Source organism: Bombina bombina, chromosome 6 (assembly GCF_027579735.1).
Source record: "Bombina bombina isolate aBomBom1 chromosome 6, aBomBom1.pri, whole genome shotgun sequence".
NCBI classification, from domain to species: Eukaryota; Metazoa; Chordata; class Amphibia; order Anura; family Bombinatoridae; genus Bombina; species Bombina bombina.
In genome coordinates this window covers 549,378,398-549,394,426 of record NC_069504.1, presented here as the reverse complement: position 1 = coordinate 549,394,426, position 16,029 = coordinate 549,378,398, and positions in this window count along the sequence as shown.

Here is a 16,029-nt window from a genome sequence, read left to right as displayed (position 1 = left end):
TTGGCCTAGATTTAGAGTTTGGCGTTAGCCGTGAAAACCAGCGTTAGAGGCTCCTAACGCTGGTTTTAGGCTACCTCCGGTATTTGGAGTCACTCAAAAAAGGGTCTAACGCTCACTTTTCAGCCGCGACTTTTCCATACCGCAGATCCCCTTACGTAAATTGCGTATCCTATCTTTTCAATGGGATTTTTCTAACTCCGGTATTTAGAGTCGTGTCTGAAGTGAGCGTTAGAATTCTAACGACAAAACTCCAGCCGCAGGAAAAAAGTCAGTAGTTAAGAGCTTTCTGGGCTAACGCCGGTTTATAAAGCTCTTAACTACTGTACTCTAAAGTACGCTAACACCCATAAACTACCTATGTACCCCTAAACCGAGGTCCCCCCACATCGCCGCAACTCGATTCATTTTTTTTAACCCCTAATCTGCCGACCGCCAACTACGTTATCCTTATGTACCCCTAATCTGCTGCCCCTAACACCGCCGACCCCTATATTATATTTATTAACCCCTAATCTGCCCCCCACAACGTCGCCGCCAGCTACCTACACTTATTAACCCCTAATCTGCCGACCGCAAAGCGCCGCCACCTACGTTATCCTTATGTACCCCTAATCTGCTGCCCCTAACACCGCCGACCCCTATATTATATTTATTAACTCCTAATCTGCCCCCCACAACGTCGCCGCCAGCTACCTACACTTATTAACCCCTAATCTGCCAACCGCAAAGCGCCGCCACCTACGTTATCCTTATGTACCCCTAATCTGCTGCCCCTAACACCGCCAACCCCTATATTATATTTATTAACCCCTAATCTGCCCCCCTCAACGTCGCCTCCACCTGCCTACACTTATTAACCCCTAATCTGCAAACCGCAAAGCGCCGCCACCTACGTTATCCTTATGTACCCCTAATCTGCTGCCCCTAACACCGCCGACCCCTATATTATATTTATTAACCCCTAATCTGCCCCCCACAACGTCGCCGCCAGCTATCTACACTTATTAACCCCTAATCTGCCGACCGCAAAGCGCCGCCACCTACGTTATCCTTATGTATCCCTAATCTGCTGCCCCTAACACCGCCGACCCCTATATTATATTTATTAACCCCTAATCTGCCCCCTCAACGTCGCCTCCACCTGCCTACACTTATTAACCCCTAATCTGCCGAGCGGACCGCACCGCTACTATAATAAAGTTATTAACCCCTAATCCGCCTCACTAACCCTATAATAAATAGTATTAACCCCTAATCTGCCCTCCCTAACATCGCCAACACCTAACTTTAATTATTAACCCCTAATCTGCCGACCGGAGCTCAGCGCTATTCTAATAAATGTATTAACCCCTAAAACTAAGTCTAACCCTAACACTAACACCGCCCTAAATTAAATATAATTTTAATCTAACGAAATTAATTAACTCTTATTAAATAAATTATTCCTATTTAAAGCTAAATACTTACCTGTAAAATAAATCCTAATATAGATACAATATAAATTATAATTACATTGTAGCTATTTTAGGATTAATATTTATTTTACAGGCAACTTTGTAATTATTTTAACCAGGTACAATAGCTATTAAATAGTTAAGAACTATTTAATAGCTACCTAGTTTAAATAATTACAAAATTACCTGTGAAATAAATCCTAACCTAAGTTACAATTAAACCTAACACTATACTATCATTAAATTAATTAAATAAAATACCTATAATTACCTACAATTAAACCTAACACTACACTATCAATACATTAATTAAATACAATATCTACAAATAACTACAATGAAATAAACTAACTAAAGTACAAAAAATAAAAAAGAACTAAGTTACAAAAAAATTAAAAAATATTTACAAACATAAGAAAAATATTACAACAATTTTAAACTAATTACACCTACTCTAAGCCCCCTAATAAAATAACAAAGACCCCCAAAATAAAAAATGCCCTACCCTATTCTAAATTACTAAAGTTCAAAGCTCTTTTACCTTACCAGCCCTGAACAGGGCACTTTGCGGGGCATGCCCCAAGAAGTTCAGCTCTTTTGCCTGTAAAAAAAAACATACAATAGCCCCCCCAACATTACAACCCAGCACCCACATACCCCTAATCTAACCCAAACCCCCCTTAAATAAACCTAACGCTAAGCCCCTGAAGATCATCCTACCTTGTCTTCACCTAACCAGGTATCACCGATCTGTCCTGGCTCCAAAATCTTCATCCAACCCAAGCGGGGGCTGGCGATCCATCATCCAGTGGCTGAAGAGGTCCAGAAGAGGCTCCAAAGTCTTCATCCTATCCGGGAAGAAGAGGCGATCCAGACCGGCAACCATCTTGATCCAAGCGGCATCTTCTATCTTCATCCGATGACGACCGGCTCCATCCTGAAGACCTCCACCACGGACCCATCTTCTTCCGGCGACGTCCAACTGAAGAATGACGGTTCCTTTAAGGGACGTCATCCAAGATGGCGTCCCTCGAATTCCGATTGGCTGATAGGATTCTATCAGCCAATCGGAATTAAGGTAGGAATATTCTGATTGGCTGATGGAATCAGCCAATCAGAATCAAGTTCAATCCGATTGGCTGATCCAATCAGCCAATCAGATTGAGCTCGCATTCTATTGGCTGTTCCGATCAGAATAGGATGAAGACTTTGGAGCCTCTTCTGGACCTCTTCAGCCACCGGATGATGGATCGCCAGCCCCCGCTTGGGTTGGATGAAGATTTTGGAGCCAGGACGGATCGCTGATACCTGGTGAGGTGAAGACAAGGTAGGATGATCTTCAGGGGCTTAGTGTTAGGATTATTTAAGGGGGGTTTGGGTTGTTGGGGGGGGGGGGTATTGTATGTTTTTTTTTACAGGCAAAAGAGCTGAACTTCTTGGGCATGCCCCGCAAAGGGCCCTGTTCAGGGCTGGTAAGGTAAAAGAGCTTTGAACTTTAGTAATTTAGAATAGGGTAGGGCATTTTTTATTTTGGGGGTCTTTGTTATTTTATTAGGGGGCTTAGAGTAGGTGTAATTAGTTTAAAATTGTTGTAATATTTTTCTTATGTTTGTAAATATTTTAAGTTACATTAGTTCTTTTTTATTTTTTGTACTTTAGTTAGTTTATTTAATTGTATTTATTTGTAGGTATTGTATTTAATTAATTTATTGATAGTGTAGTGTTAGGTTTAATTGTAGGTAATTGTAGGTATTTTATTTAATTAATTTAATGATAGTATAGTGTTAGGTTTAATTGTAACTTAGGTTAGGATTTATTTTACAGGTAATTTTGTAATTATTTTAACTAGGTAACTATTAAATAGTTCTTAACTATTTAATAGCTATTGTACATGGTTAAAATAATTACAAAGTTGCCTGTAAAATAAATATTAATCCTAAAATAGCTATAATATAATTATAATTTATATTGTAGCTATATTAGGATTTATTTTACAGGTAAGTATTTAGCTTTAAATAGGAATAATTTATTTAATAAGAGATAATTAATTTCGTTAGATGTAAATTACATTTAATTTAGGGGGGTGTTAGTGTTAGGGTTAGACAGCTTTAGGGGTTAATACATTTATTAGAATAGCGGTGAGCTCCAGTCGGCCGATTAGGGGTTAATAATTGAAGTTAAGTGTCGGCGATGTTAGGGAGGGCAGATTAGGGGTTAATACTATTTATTATAGGGTTAGTGAGGCGGATTAGGGGTTAATAACTTTATTATAGTAGCGCTCAGGTCCGCTCGGCAGATTAGGGGTTAATAAGTGTAGGCAGGTGGAGGCGACGTTGTGGGGGGCAGATTAGGGGTTAATAAATATAATATAGGGGTCGGCGATGTTAGGGCAGCAGATTAGGGGTACATAGGGATAATGTAAGTAGCGGCGGTTTACGGAGCGGCAGATTAGGGGTTAATAATAATATGCAGGGGTCAGCGATAGCGGGGGCGGCAGATTAGGGGTTAATAAGTGTAAGGTTAGGGGTGTTTAGACTCGGGGTACATGTTAGAGTGTTAGGTGCAGACGTAGGAAGTGTTTCCGCATAGCAAACAATGGGGCTGCGTTAGGAGCTGAACGCGGCTTTTTTGCAGTTGTTAGGTTTTTTTTCAGCTCAAACAGCCCCATTGTTTTCTATGGGGGAATCGTGCACGAGCACGTTTTTGAGGCTGGCCGCTTGCGTAAGCAACTCTGGTATCGAGAGTTGAAGCTGCGTTAAATATGCTCTACGCTCCTTTTTTGGAGCCTAACGCAGCCTTTATGTGGACTCTCAATACCAGAGTTATTTTTATGGTGCGGCCAGAAAAAAGCCGGTGTTAGCTTTTCGGGTCGTTACCGAAAAAACTCCAAATCTAGCTGTTTATTTGCTCAATCTCCTAATTTTTCAGGAATTACTTTAGCTTAATTTGTCACAGAACCAAAACCTCTAACATCCTCCGTGAATCTGCTTACACCCTGCACAAACAGATTCTCTGTTACAGCCTGCCAGTCTCCTCTGATATCGGCTCACCTGTGCAAACTGAAAACACAAGATTACCTCCTCGGGTCTCTGCCAGTAAGATCCAATTAGACTATGTGTGGTTTCTCTCCTCAAAGCCAACTAAGTTTCTTGCACAGGAATGAACTCTGCAGATCCTCCTTGGCAGTTTACACAGCAATCAAATCACTACTGTGCATCGCTTATGGTAACGCTATAAAACCCAATCTCCGTTACCTCTAAACACCAGACTTAAGCTCCTCCCCCTGAAGCTACATCAAGGTTTGGCAATTATCCCAGTCAGCTCACAGCAACAACGTAGCAAGTATTGCAGACACATCCATCTACTCCTGTGAGTACTGAGACTGGATTCTTTTTTACATTTGCAGTAAATCACTGCAGACTTATTTTACCTGCTGCCACATAGTTGGTAATGAGTCAAAGTGAAACAAAACCATGATTTCTGTACCGAATCTACTGAACAGAAAATACCTATAAATCTACTACCTTATCCGTTCTGCAGCTGTGATTCATATAACCTAGTCACATTCCTTACAAATCATCACAATAAATGTCTATATATATTAACATATGTATTCATGTGTTTATCACTAAATAAACCTATTAACCCCTAAACCACCACCCCCACATCTCAAATACTATAATAAACCTATTAACCCCTAATCCGCCGGCCCTCCACATCGCAACTATTATAATAAATCTATTAACTCCTAAACCTCTGGCCCCCCCACATCGTTACTACTATAATAAACCTATTAAAATCTAACCCGCTGCCCCCCTACATCACAGCACACTAAATTAAACTATAAACCCCTAAACCTAACACCCCCTAACTTTAAAACTTTTAAATTAAAGTTAAAATATACTAACTACCTTAAAATAAATAAAAACTTACCTGTGAAATAAAAAAAAAACAAAGCTTAAAGGGACATAAAACAAGTTGGAATAGAGACAAAATATAATAATATGTACTTTAATTACTTTACCTGCAAATTTATCCTGCAGTGCCTCGCCATTAACACTTTCTTTTAAGTGTCCGAATTGTACAGCTCTAACTCCCCCCACACAATTCCTTTTATGGCTGCATATATATTCACCATTGATATGGTAGAATGCAAGACTTTAACAGTCATTATCTGCTGGAGCATGCCTAAAAGCAAATAAGCTGCTGTGAACTCATTTAAAATACAATGCCTGTGTTTTTGATGTTAAACACTGATAAGGGGGTGGATCGGTCTACTCCAGAAAGCACCGCTATTTAAGTCATTTTGCTTTTTTTTTTAAATGTATTTCAAAATACTTGCCAGCAATTTAAAAAAAAATGTATGAAGGAATTAAGCATCTGGGGGTTTTCCTTTCTCATGACAAGAAAGTAATAATGGCAAACAACTATTCTCCCCTATTGACGCAAATTGAATCCCTCCTAAGCTCTAAAAGATACGAGGAGATCTCCTGGCTTGGTTGCGTTGCTGCGACCAAGATGATGATACTCTCTAAGATCACTTATCTCTTCCGATGTCTTCCTCTCCTGGTCCCACAGAATATCCTTGCCCGATTTCAACGATTCATCTCTAGCTATATCTGAGGAGGGAAGAAGCCTAGAGTAGCGGCAAATATCTTGCACAGACCTATAGAGAGAGGAGGGATAGGGCTTCCACACATCAGAACCTACCATGAAGCCGCAATGGTCACCCATGGTTCTGCATGGAGCTCTGATCTCCCGCAAACCAAATGGCGAGAACTGGAACAGGCTTCCTTCCGGCCTATGTCAAACCTGAGGACCTACTTTGGATGGCGAGTCATGGCCTCCAGTCACTTACTCTTTCTAATTTGATTGTCAGGGAGTGCAGGAGTGCGTGGTTATGCCTACGCAACTTCAATTTGATCGCTCCCCACCCGTCCCCAGTTCAGCCAGTAGTAAGTCTTCTCCTAACCCTTCCCAGCTTCTCCATCGGGGCTTGGAGAACCTCTCAGTTACGATCAATAAGTGATTTTTACCATAACGATAGGCTCTTGACTCAGTCGGACTTAATAGCGAAGAGGGATCTTCCCTCCAAGCTCCTCTTTGACTTGACCAGGTTACGATCCTTGTTATGAGCATGGGGTTTCTTCCTTGAGACACTCCAGGACACAACACTCTGGGAAACGAGGTGGACAACCAAACTTCAGCTACATAAGCCCTTATACATCCACTATCAATGCCTTCTTGGCGACAACCCTTCCTTTAAAACCCCTCATACTTTGGCGTGGAAACGGGAGTGGGGAAGAGACCACTCAACACAACAATGGCAACGCGCCATATCTGACACCAGGATGGCCATACACTGTGTAATGGTGTATGAACTTTTCTATAAACTTCTCACCCGATGGCACCTGGTGCCAACTAAATTACAGAAATTCTACCCTACAACATCGGGACTGTGCTAGAGGGGATGCGGAGGGAGAGGCAACCCGACGCATGTGTAGTGGGATTGCCCCCAACTCAAGAACTACTGGGCTAAGATGCGGCATCTGTGTACCAAACTAGGTCTCCCTAATGTCACACTACCTTCCATGGGTATACTCCATATAGATATCCCTCCAATTCCCTCGCATAGCAAATATTTGCTGATCTGCATCCTCCTATCAGCCAAGCTACTGATAGCTAGAAATTGGAAAAATCCCCATCCCCGAGATGGAGAGGTATGCTGGAGACGGTTGAATAATTTAAGTCCATGGAGAGTGGTGTATATCTGGCCAATAGACAAATGGGCACTTATGCCCAGATATGGGAACCCTGGGAGACTCTTTTGACCCCTAGAACCCGTACCACCCTAAATGACTAACTCCCTCCCTGACCTGAGAGGATCAAGATGGACAACGATTCCCAAAATTAGTCAGTGAGCCGTTATTTCTTTACTACTAGCTCCTCCTACCCTTTGGATATCACTCTCAGTGATACCATCGTGTAATAAGCCCCCCCACCCCCTCCAAACCTAAAATATACTAGCATTTACACATGGACTCACCTGACTCTGACCTCCTCAGATTTTCAGGCTCAGGAATAACCTTTGCAGGTTGTTTACTGACCACATCTTCCCTCACTTATGATAGCTCTGTAAAATCTAGGGATGACCCATTTAGGGCACTTATTTCTATTCCTCTACTCTCCTTCCCCTCAACTTGTTCTGTTAGGAAACATACTTTTTTACTATGATTGAATAATATGTTTATATAGCATTTATCATTTGTTGTAAAATAATTTTACTCTCATCCACTCCCGGCCGTCTGTGTAACCTTTAGGCCGGGTCTGGTGTTATGTACTGTATTTTGTATAAGTCTTATAAAATAAAAAAATATTAAAAAAAAAAAAAAAATGTATCCAAACTATTTTTACTTAATTAGCCCTTTTAAAATATGCACACATCTCAACATATTTTATTGTACCTTAAACTATACGTTACAAAACTAAAAAATCCTAACACGAAAAAATTAAAAAAATCGAACATTACAAAAAAAACCCCACTAAGATTACAAAAATTAATAAATGAAATTATCCAAAATAATAAAAATTGGCTGTTCAGATCAGCCAAAAGGATTTAAGCAGCTCACATCCTATTGGCTTATTTGAAAATTTCAGCCAATAGGAATGCAAGGTACCTGAAATATATATTGGCTACCTTGCATTCAATCTTCAGTGTGCGACAGAGATCGCATGAAGAGGAAGCTCCACACTGGATGTCATCGCCGACGGTTCTTCTCAGCTCTGCGTCGCCACAGCTGCGCGCCACCGGAATGAAGATAGAAGATGCCCCCGCGATGGATGAAGATGTTACCGCCTGGATGAAGACTTGTCGCCACCTGGATGAAGATGGATGTCGGGTGGGTTTTTTTTTTTAGATTAGGGCTTTTTTTATTTTTTAATGTGCACTAAAGCGCTGATTGCCCTTTAAAGGGCAATGCCCATACAAATGCCCCTTTAGGGGCAATGGGGAGATTAGGTTTTTTTGGAGTTAGTTTTTTTTATTTTGGGGGGTTGGTTGGCTGGGGGGTTTTACTGTTGGGGTACTTTGTAATTTGTTTAAGGTAAAAAAGCTGATTGCTTCAGGGCAATGCCCTACAAAAGGCAGGTGTTTTAGGGGTTAATAGGTTTATTTAAGTGTTAGCTATGCCGGGGCGGCGGTTTAGGGTTTAATCACTTTATTTAGTGTTGAAAATGTCATGTGGCAGCGGATTAGGGGTATTTCTACTAGGGGTTTATGTTAGGGTGTTAGGTTTTTACGTAACCTTCTTGTCCCCATAGACATCAATGGCGATTGCTTTATAGTGAGCGCCATTCTGCAATCGCAGGTGTTAGTTTTTTCTAACACTTTCTCTTTACTGATGTCTATGGGGGAATATGTGCACGAGCACGTCAATTCAGGCCTTGACTTTTGTGCGGTATGGAGCTTAACGGACCATACCCCACAACAAAAGAAGGTTTTTGTGTAACTTGTAATGTCAGCGCTATGGAAAGTTTGGTACCGCTAAATTTTTTACGTTATTTACACACCGAGTTTAGCGCACAACTAGTAATCTTGGTGATTGTTAATTAATATTATTTATAACCTCTAAACGGCTAAATCTCTGACTGTTTCTAAGCCCCTGCAGGTCACCTCTTATTTCACAGCCAGACAGTGCTAGTTCATGTGTGCCATAATATATAACATTGTACTCAATGTGGAGTTATGCAGCAACCAGCTCTAATTGGCTAAAATGAAAGTATGTAAAAAGTGCTGAGATAAGGGGGCAGTCTGCAGAGGCTTAGATACAAATTATTCACAGAGGTAAACAGTTTATTAATATAATAGTGTTGGTTATGCAAAACTGGGAAAAGGGTAATTAAAGGATTATCTAACTTTTTAAACAATAAAACATTTCAAATAGAACATTTTTGGGTTTACTATCCCTTTAATATATTCTTTACCTCTGTGATTACCTTGTATCTAAGCATCTGCAGGATGCCCCCTTATCTCAGTGCAATAGACTTGCATTTTAGCCAATTAGTGCTGACTTATGAATAAATCCAAAGGAGTGACCACAATGTTATCTACAAGGCGCACATGAAGTAGTAGTCTTGACTGTGAAAAGCTATAAAAATGCACTGAGATAAGAGGAGGTTTGCAGTGGATTAGGGATAGGCAGAAATTTAGAGGTTTAAAGGTTATAAATTATATTAATATAACAATGTTGTGCAAAGCTGAGATATTAGTAGTAAAGGTGTTATCTCTCTTTTTTAAAAATATATTTTTTGGAGTAAACTGTCCCTTTAAGAGTAATAAGGCAGGCAGAATAATGTTTAGCTGTGTCATGTATGGTGCAGAATTAAAGGGACATTTAACACCCCTTGCTTTATATAAAAACTGTGTTTTATCCCCACGCTCCCTAGAGAGGCCAGAAAGCAAAATCTGTAGGTTTTCCAAATGCTGCAAATTGCAGGTTACAGTCTTTATTTTGCGACCTCACTAGGGAGTGTAAGAAAAACAGAGTTTTATACAGAAGTAAGAGTTGTTTAATGTCATTTTAAGGTGCTGATTCTCTCCAATTATAAGTTAGGTTTGAATATAATTTTAGTGATTTCAACCTTAAAGGGACATTAAACACTAAATACATGCTAGATAGAATAATGCATTCAAAGAAAAGATTAGTCCATGACTAACATGTAGATGTATTTTTTAAAGTTTCATTAGTTGTTTAAAAAGTGACAAAATAAGTGTAAAGTTTTAGTGTCTATAAAACACTGGGAGCTGCCATGTTGTAACTTGTGTTACCTTCTCTGCTGTGGCCAATTAGGGACCGTTATAAATAGGTCACTAGAGTGTGCAGCCAATGGTTGTGCTGGATTTAACAGTGTTCTGCACTTCCATTTCTAGCAGGAACTGAAAAGCTCACAATTTCAGCATGGAATTACAGCAAAGAGGACAAAATAAATAATGAAAGTATATTGAAGAGTTGTTTTATATATACAATTTATCATTTTATATTACCATCTCAAAGTGTTTAATGTCCCTTTAAATATTTGCACAGCAGATTGTTGGTGAATGAGCAATAGAACAGCATCTTGGTGTATGGAAAACCAATCTTTAAAATATTGTTTGCACCTAAAGGGACAGTCTACGCCAACATTTTTATTGTTTAAAAAGATAGATAATCCCTTTATTACCATTTCCCCAGTTTTGAATAACCAACACAGTAATATTGATATATGTTTTACCTCTGTGATTACCTTGTATCCAAGCCTCTGCAGACTGTCCCTTTATCTCAGTGCTTTTGACAGACAGGCAGTTTAGCCAATTAGTGCAGACTCCTAAATAACTTCACAGGAATGAGTACAATGTTATCTATATGACACACATGAACTAGTACTATATAACTGTGAATAACTTTCAAAATGCTCTGAGATAAGAGGTGGTTTTCAATGGTTTAGAAATCAGTTTGAGTCTACCTAGGTTTAGCTTTTCAAAACTACCACCAAGGGAACAATCAAATTTAATGATTAAAGTCAATTGAAAATTTGTTTAAAATTGTATGCCCTATCTGAATCATGAACGTCTAATTTTGACTAGACTGTCCCTTAATGTTACATTAAAATATTTATTTGATTTTGAAGCTACCCAGAACAGTATGTTTGTGAACATTCGGGACTTAAGGACTGATTGCTCACAGGCTGGTTAGCAGACCTCCCACGCCTTTATTTGTGGAGAACACAAAAGTATAAAAACATTTTTCTCAGTACTGGGTGTCATGAGATGCAGGACACAGCATAGAAGGTACAACACTATTTTATTACAGAGCATATAAGTATACAGCTTGTACAACACATCTAACTTGGCAACTGCAACATAGTTAATAACGACCCTAAACCACGCCACCATCCGGTGACATCACTTCCCACTCTCATCACATCTTCCCCCTTTTCAAAGGACAAAGCATACAAGAAATAACAAGGTATACAAGAAGCATACAGAAATTGTTTTATTTAGTATACAACAAATAACAAATTAAAGAGAATATATATAAACAACATGAAATACAATCCTGACTTGAACATCAGGGTAGACTACCCTAGTCCACAGTGACCATGGGATTATTCTGCCCATACTTCCGGTCACTGCTCTAACTAGTGCTAACCACGATATCGGGCTGGAAGTTTCACCATCCTTCCACTTGATGTCATTTTATATAAACTGTCCTCTGATACAGGTGATTGAGAGTCTGCTGGAAGCAAAGAAGAATTCCCACTGTGATCTTGCTGAGGGGAAGACACCCCTCTTAAAACAGGGTATCCCACCGGCAGTGGTACTGAGGCATCCAGTGCCAAACTCTCAGGTACTGGCTGAAGATGTTTTAGATTTTGACGTGTGACTGTCCCTCCATCAGTAAGGACTACATAAGACCTTGGTTCTGGAGAGCGTCCAATTACCATAGCAGGCGTCTTCCATTTCTTCTCATCATCCAGTTTAACTCTGACACTTTGCCCCACATTTAGCTCCTGCAAGGGCTTCACAGAGTGTTTCCTGTCATAGAAGAAACAATAGCCCCTTTTAGCCTCTTCATCCCTCCTAAGGACCTCGTCCCAAGGAACAGAGCTAGTTGGCTGGAAGACACCCACAGAGGGTAAAGTGGTGTGAATCTGATGTCCTAGCATCAGCTGTGCTGGGCTAAAACCCGTGGCTTGAATGGGAGTCGCCCTATAAGCCAAGAGGGCTAGGTATGGCTCAGATTGCTTCAAAATCAACTTTGTTGTTTGAACTGCCCTTTCAGCCATTCCATTGGCCTGCGGGTAATGTGGACTCAATGCAGAATGGACACAATCATATTCACTGCTGAAAGAACTGAACTCCGTGGAAGCAAACTGCATTCCGTTATGGCTCACTAACTCCATTGGTATGCCCCACCAGGCGAACAAGCTCTTAAGACGAGTGATAATGGCTTGACTTGTGATCTCATTCAAAGGTGCAATCTCCAAATTCCTGGAATAGTAGTCAATCACGACTAGGTACTTTTTCCCATACAGATCAGCAGCTATTTTCTGCCACAGGCCTGCAGGCAGCGGAGTAGAAATCAAGGGCTACCTTCTCTGAGTAGGCCGGCGTTCCTGGCAAAAGGCACATTTTGACACATTGTTTGCGATGTTGGAACTGATCCCAGGCCACCATACTGCCATAGCTGCCCTTTCTCTGCACTTTGTAATGCCCAAGTGGCCATCATGAATCCTGTTTAACATCTCCTGTCGCATGCTAACAGGAATAACAATGCGGTCCTGGAACAGCACCAACCTATCCAGTTCCGTGAGCTGCGACCTTTCTGACTGGTAAGAACTTAAAGACATCCAGGCTGCCCGGCTCTCAGGCCAAGCTTCTTTTATGTACTTAATAACTTCTTGAAGGTCAGTATCTAAATATGTCTCCTTTCTTATTTCCTCTAGCTTCTCTGACAAAATGGATTTGGATGCCAGAACTGAATCTACATACACTTTCACATCTGATTCCGTTGAAGATTCTTCAGCAGCAGCAGCTAGCGGGAGCCTGAAAAGTGTATCTGCCACTACCAGTTGTTTCCCCAGCACATGCACTGCCTGAACCTTGAACCTGAGCAGCCTTATCAGAAGTCTCTGGCATCTTAGGGGTGTTTTGTCAATATCATAGAAGTTGATTTGAGGGACTAGCGGTTTATGGTCAGTCTCCGGACTAAATTTCTCTAAACCCACTAGGTAATGCTGGAAACGCTCACAGGCCCACACTGCAGCCAGGCACTCTTTCTCAATTTGGGCATTTTTTGACTCAGCAGCCGTCAGTGTACAGGAACAGTAGGCGATGGGCTGTAGTTTGTTCAACTGCAGGAGGGCGGCCCCTAACCCATAACTGCTCCCATAACTCTGTGATAGGGTGTAGTATTGTGGATAAATCTGGAAGGAACCTGCCCACATAATTCACAAGGCCCAATATTTGTCTCAGCTCATGTACATCAGAAGGACTTTTCATCTGTTCTTCCAATGTAGACCCATACACCAAAATGTCATCCATGACGATTGCCGTGCCCTCGTGGTCCCTTAGGAGAGAACTCATATCTCTTTGAAAGATTTCAGGATCAGAGGATATCCCCAAGGGGAGTCTGCAGAAGCAAAATTGACCTACCGGTGTAATGAAGGCACTTTGGATCTAGAGGTATCTGCCAGAAGCCGCTGGAAGCATCCAGTGTAGAGAAGAACTTCGCCCCAGCCAATTTCGGAGCTATGTTTTCAAGTGTTGGCAGCACATATCTCTCTCTCTCTTTACCACCTCATTCAGCCTTTTCAAGTCTATGCAGATGCGTACCTTCCCGTTTTTCTTCACGACAGGCACATTGGGGGCACACCAGTCAGTTGCTTCAACAACCTCTTCAATAACTCCCATATTCTTCATATGCAGAAGTTCTTTCTCCACTTGAGGAATTCTACGAGGAGTGGTAATGCTGTATGGGACTGCATCACGTTTAAGTGATATTCCGACTGGGTTGCAATTCAGTAGGCCCAATTCACCAAACATGTCTTCTGAAATCTCATTCACTCTGGTGACCAGGCCCAAACCACAGGCTGCTTTTCTGCTCAATAGGTTGTTAACACACTGAGCTCTAATCACATGTACCCACATGGTGAATTTACTCTGCTTGTACTCACAGCTGGTAAGAAATTTCCCCGCACAATTGATGCGACCACTAGGACTATGAACTTTTGTTGTAACTTCCACCAGCTGATGCTGTTGAGGCAGTTTTATGAATGCTGCAAGGGACCTAACAGTGATATCTGCTCCTGTGTCAATCTTAAAGGCAACTTTGGCTCCCATTACAGTAAAAGTAACCCGCCAATCTTCATCTGAACCAGACCGTTCAACAACAGACCCAACAAAGGACACTTCTTGACTCTCCTTGTCACTATCCACCTGCATCTCTTTAATGTATTCAGTTTTGCACGCCACTTTAAAATGGCCCATTCAGTTACATTTTCTACATCTTTTGTCTTTAGCAGGGCATACGACACTCTGATCATGGGTATGGTTACACCGCATGCAGCGAGCATGCTGCATCCATCCACTTCTGGGCCTATCTGTTGCCCTTGGTCTACCGTTCACACTGTGCCTTTCACTAGCAGCTCTCCTGAACTGCTGCACTTCAACCTCAATACTTTCAGACCTCAGATCAGCATTTTGCTTTTTCACCAGTTCACTCTGGCAGTCCATCCTAATAGCCCCATTCAATGTTAAATCAGCCTACAACTGCAGCTTCAGTGAAACTTCAGCAGCTGCAATTCCTATGACTATTCTGTCTCTGATTTGCTCCTCTTTAGCAACACCAAACTCACAGAATTCATCTAGTTCATACAGGCTGTGCACAAATGACTCCACAGATTCTCCCATACGCTGAGCACATTTGTGAAAACAAGCCCTCTCATGAATCACGTTTCTTTTGAGTACAAAGTGAGCACTGAGTTTGTTCATAACTATTTCAAAGTCAAATTCTTCCCCTTCTTGGAAAGTAAAGGCATTGAATACTGGCTCCACATCTTTCCTCATAGGGTATAAAAGAGAATTAACTTGTACTTCACCACTCTCCTTGTCCAGCTTGGAAGCAATCCTGAAGCGTTGAAACCGCTGACGCCATGTGGGCCAAGCTGCAGGCTGAGAAAAATCAAAAGGCTCAGGTGAGGTAAACTTCGACATCGTCATTAATTAGGAAACAGAAGCGCAGGCAAGTACTTCTGACACCATGTCATGAGATGCAGAACACAGCATAGAAGGTACAACACTATTGTATTACAGAGCATAGAAATATACAGCTTGTACAACACATCTAACTTGGTAACTGTGACATAGACAATAACAGCCCTAAACCTCGCCCCCATCCGGTGACGTCACTTCCCACTCTCATCACACTGGGGTACCCTTTTTATAAAAAAATTGTGATGGATTTTAAAAGCCCTCTTTTATAAGCAACGAAGACAAAAAATACTTTAAATGAATATTAAACATCTATAGATGTTAGCATAAGAGGTTTGATCCCTTTTCATTTAATTTTGTTCTGAAAATCAGTGGGGGGGGTTCTTATTCTGAGACCAGAAAAATCACACAACAGACTTCTCAACCCTGCAATATATTTTCATTACTTTAACAGATAAGAACTGCAAAATAATTTCATAATGGCCATAGGTAGCCTTTTCAGCTGCAGACTCAAATCTGGATTGGCTCCTTCAAATGAGGCAAGTGGTGGGGGGAGTTTGGCTATTGAAAAACAAATGCAGAAAACAATATGTTAATTTGTTTTAAAATTGTTTAGACTTGGCTGATATGTTATTTTAGAGCCAGAAAACATTGTGTACAAGGTGTTCACTGTCCCTTTACTATCCCTTTAAGCTGTATGATGCTTTACTGAAGCCTTTTTGGTCATAAAGAACAGTTTGTCAAGGTTTGATCTGTCACATTTCATCAATATATTTTTGTGTTTTTTGGGATTCCTATGTTTCTCTTAGAGAAATGATAAATGAA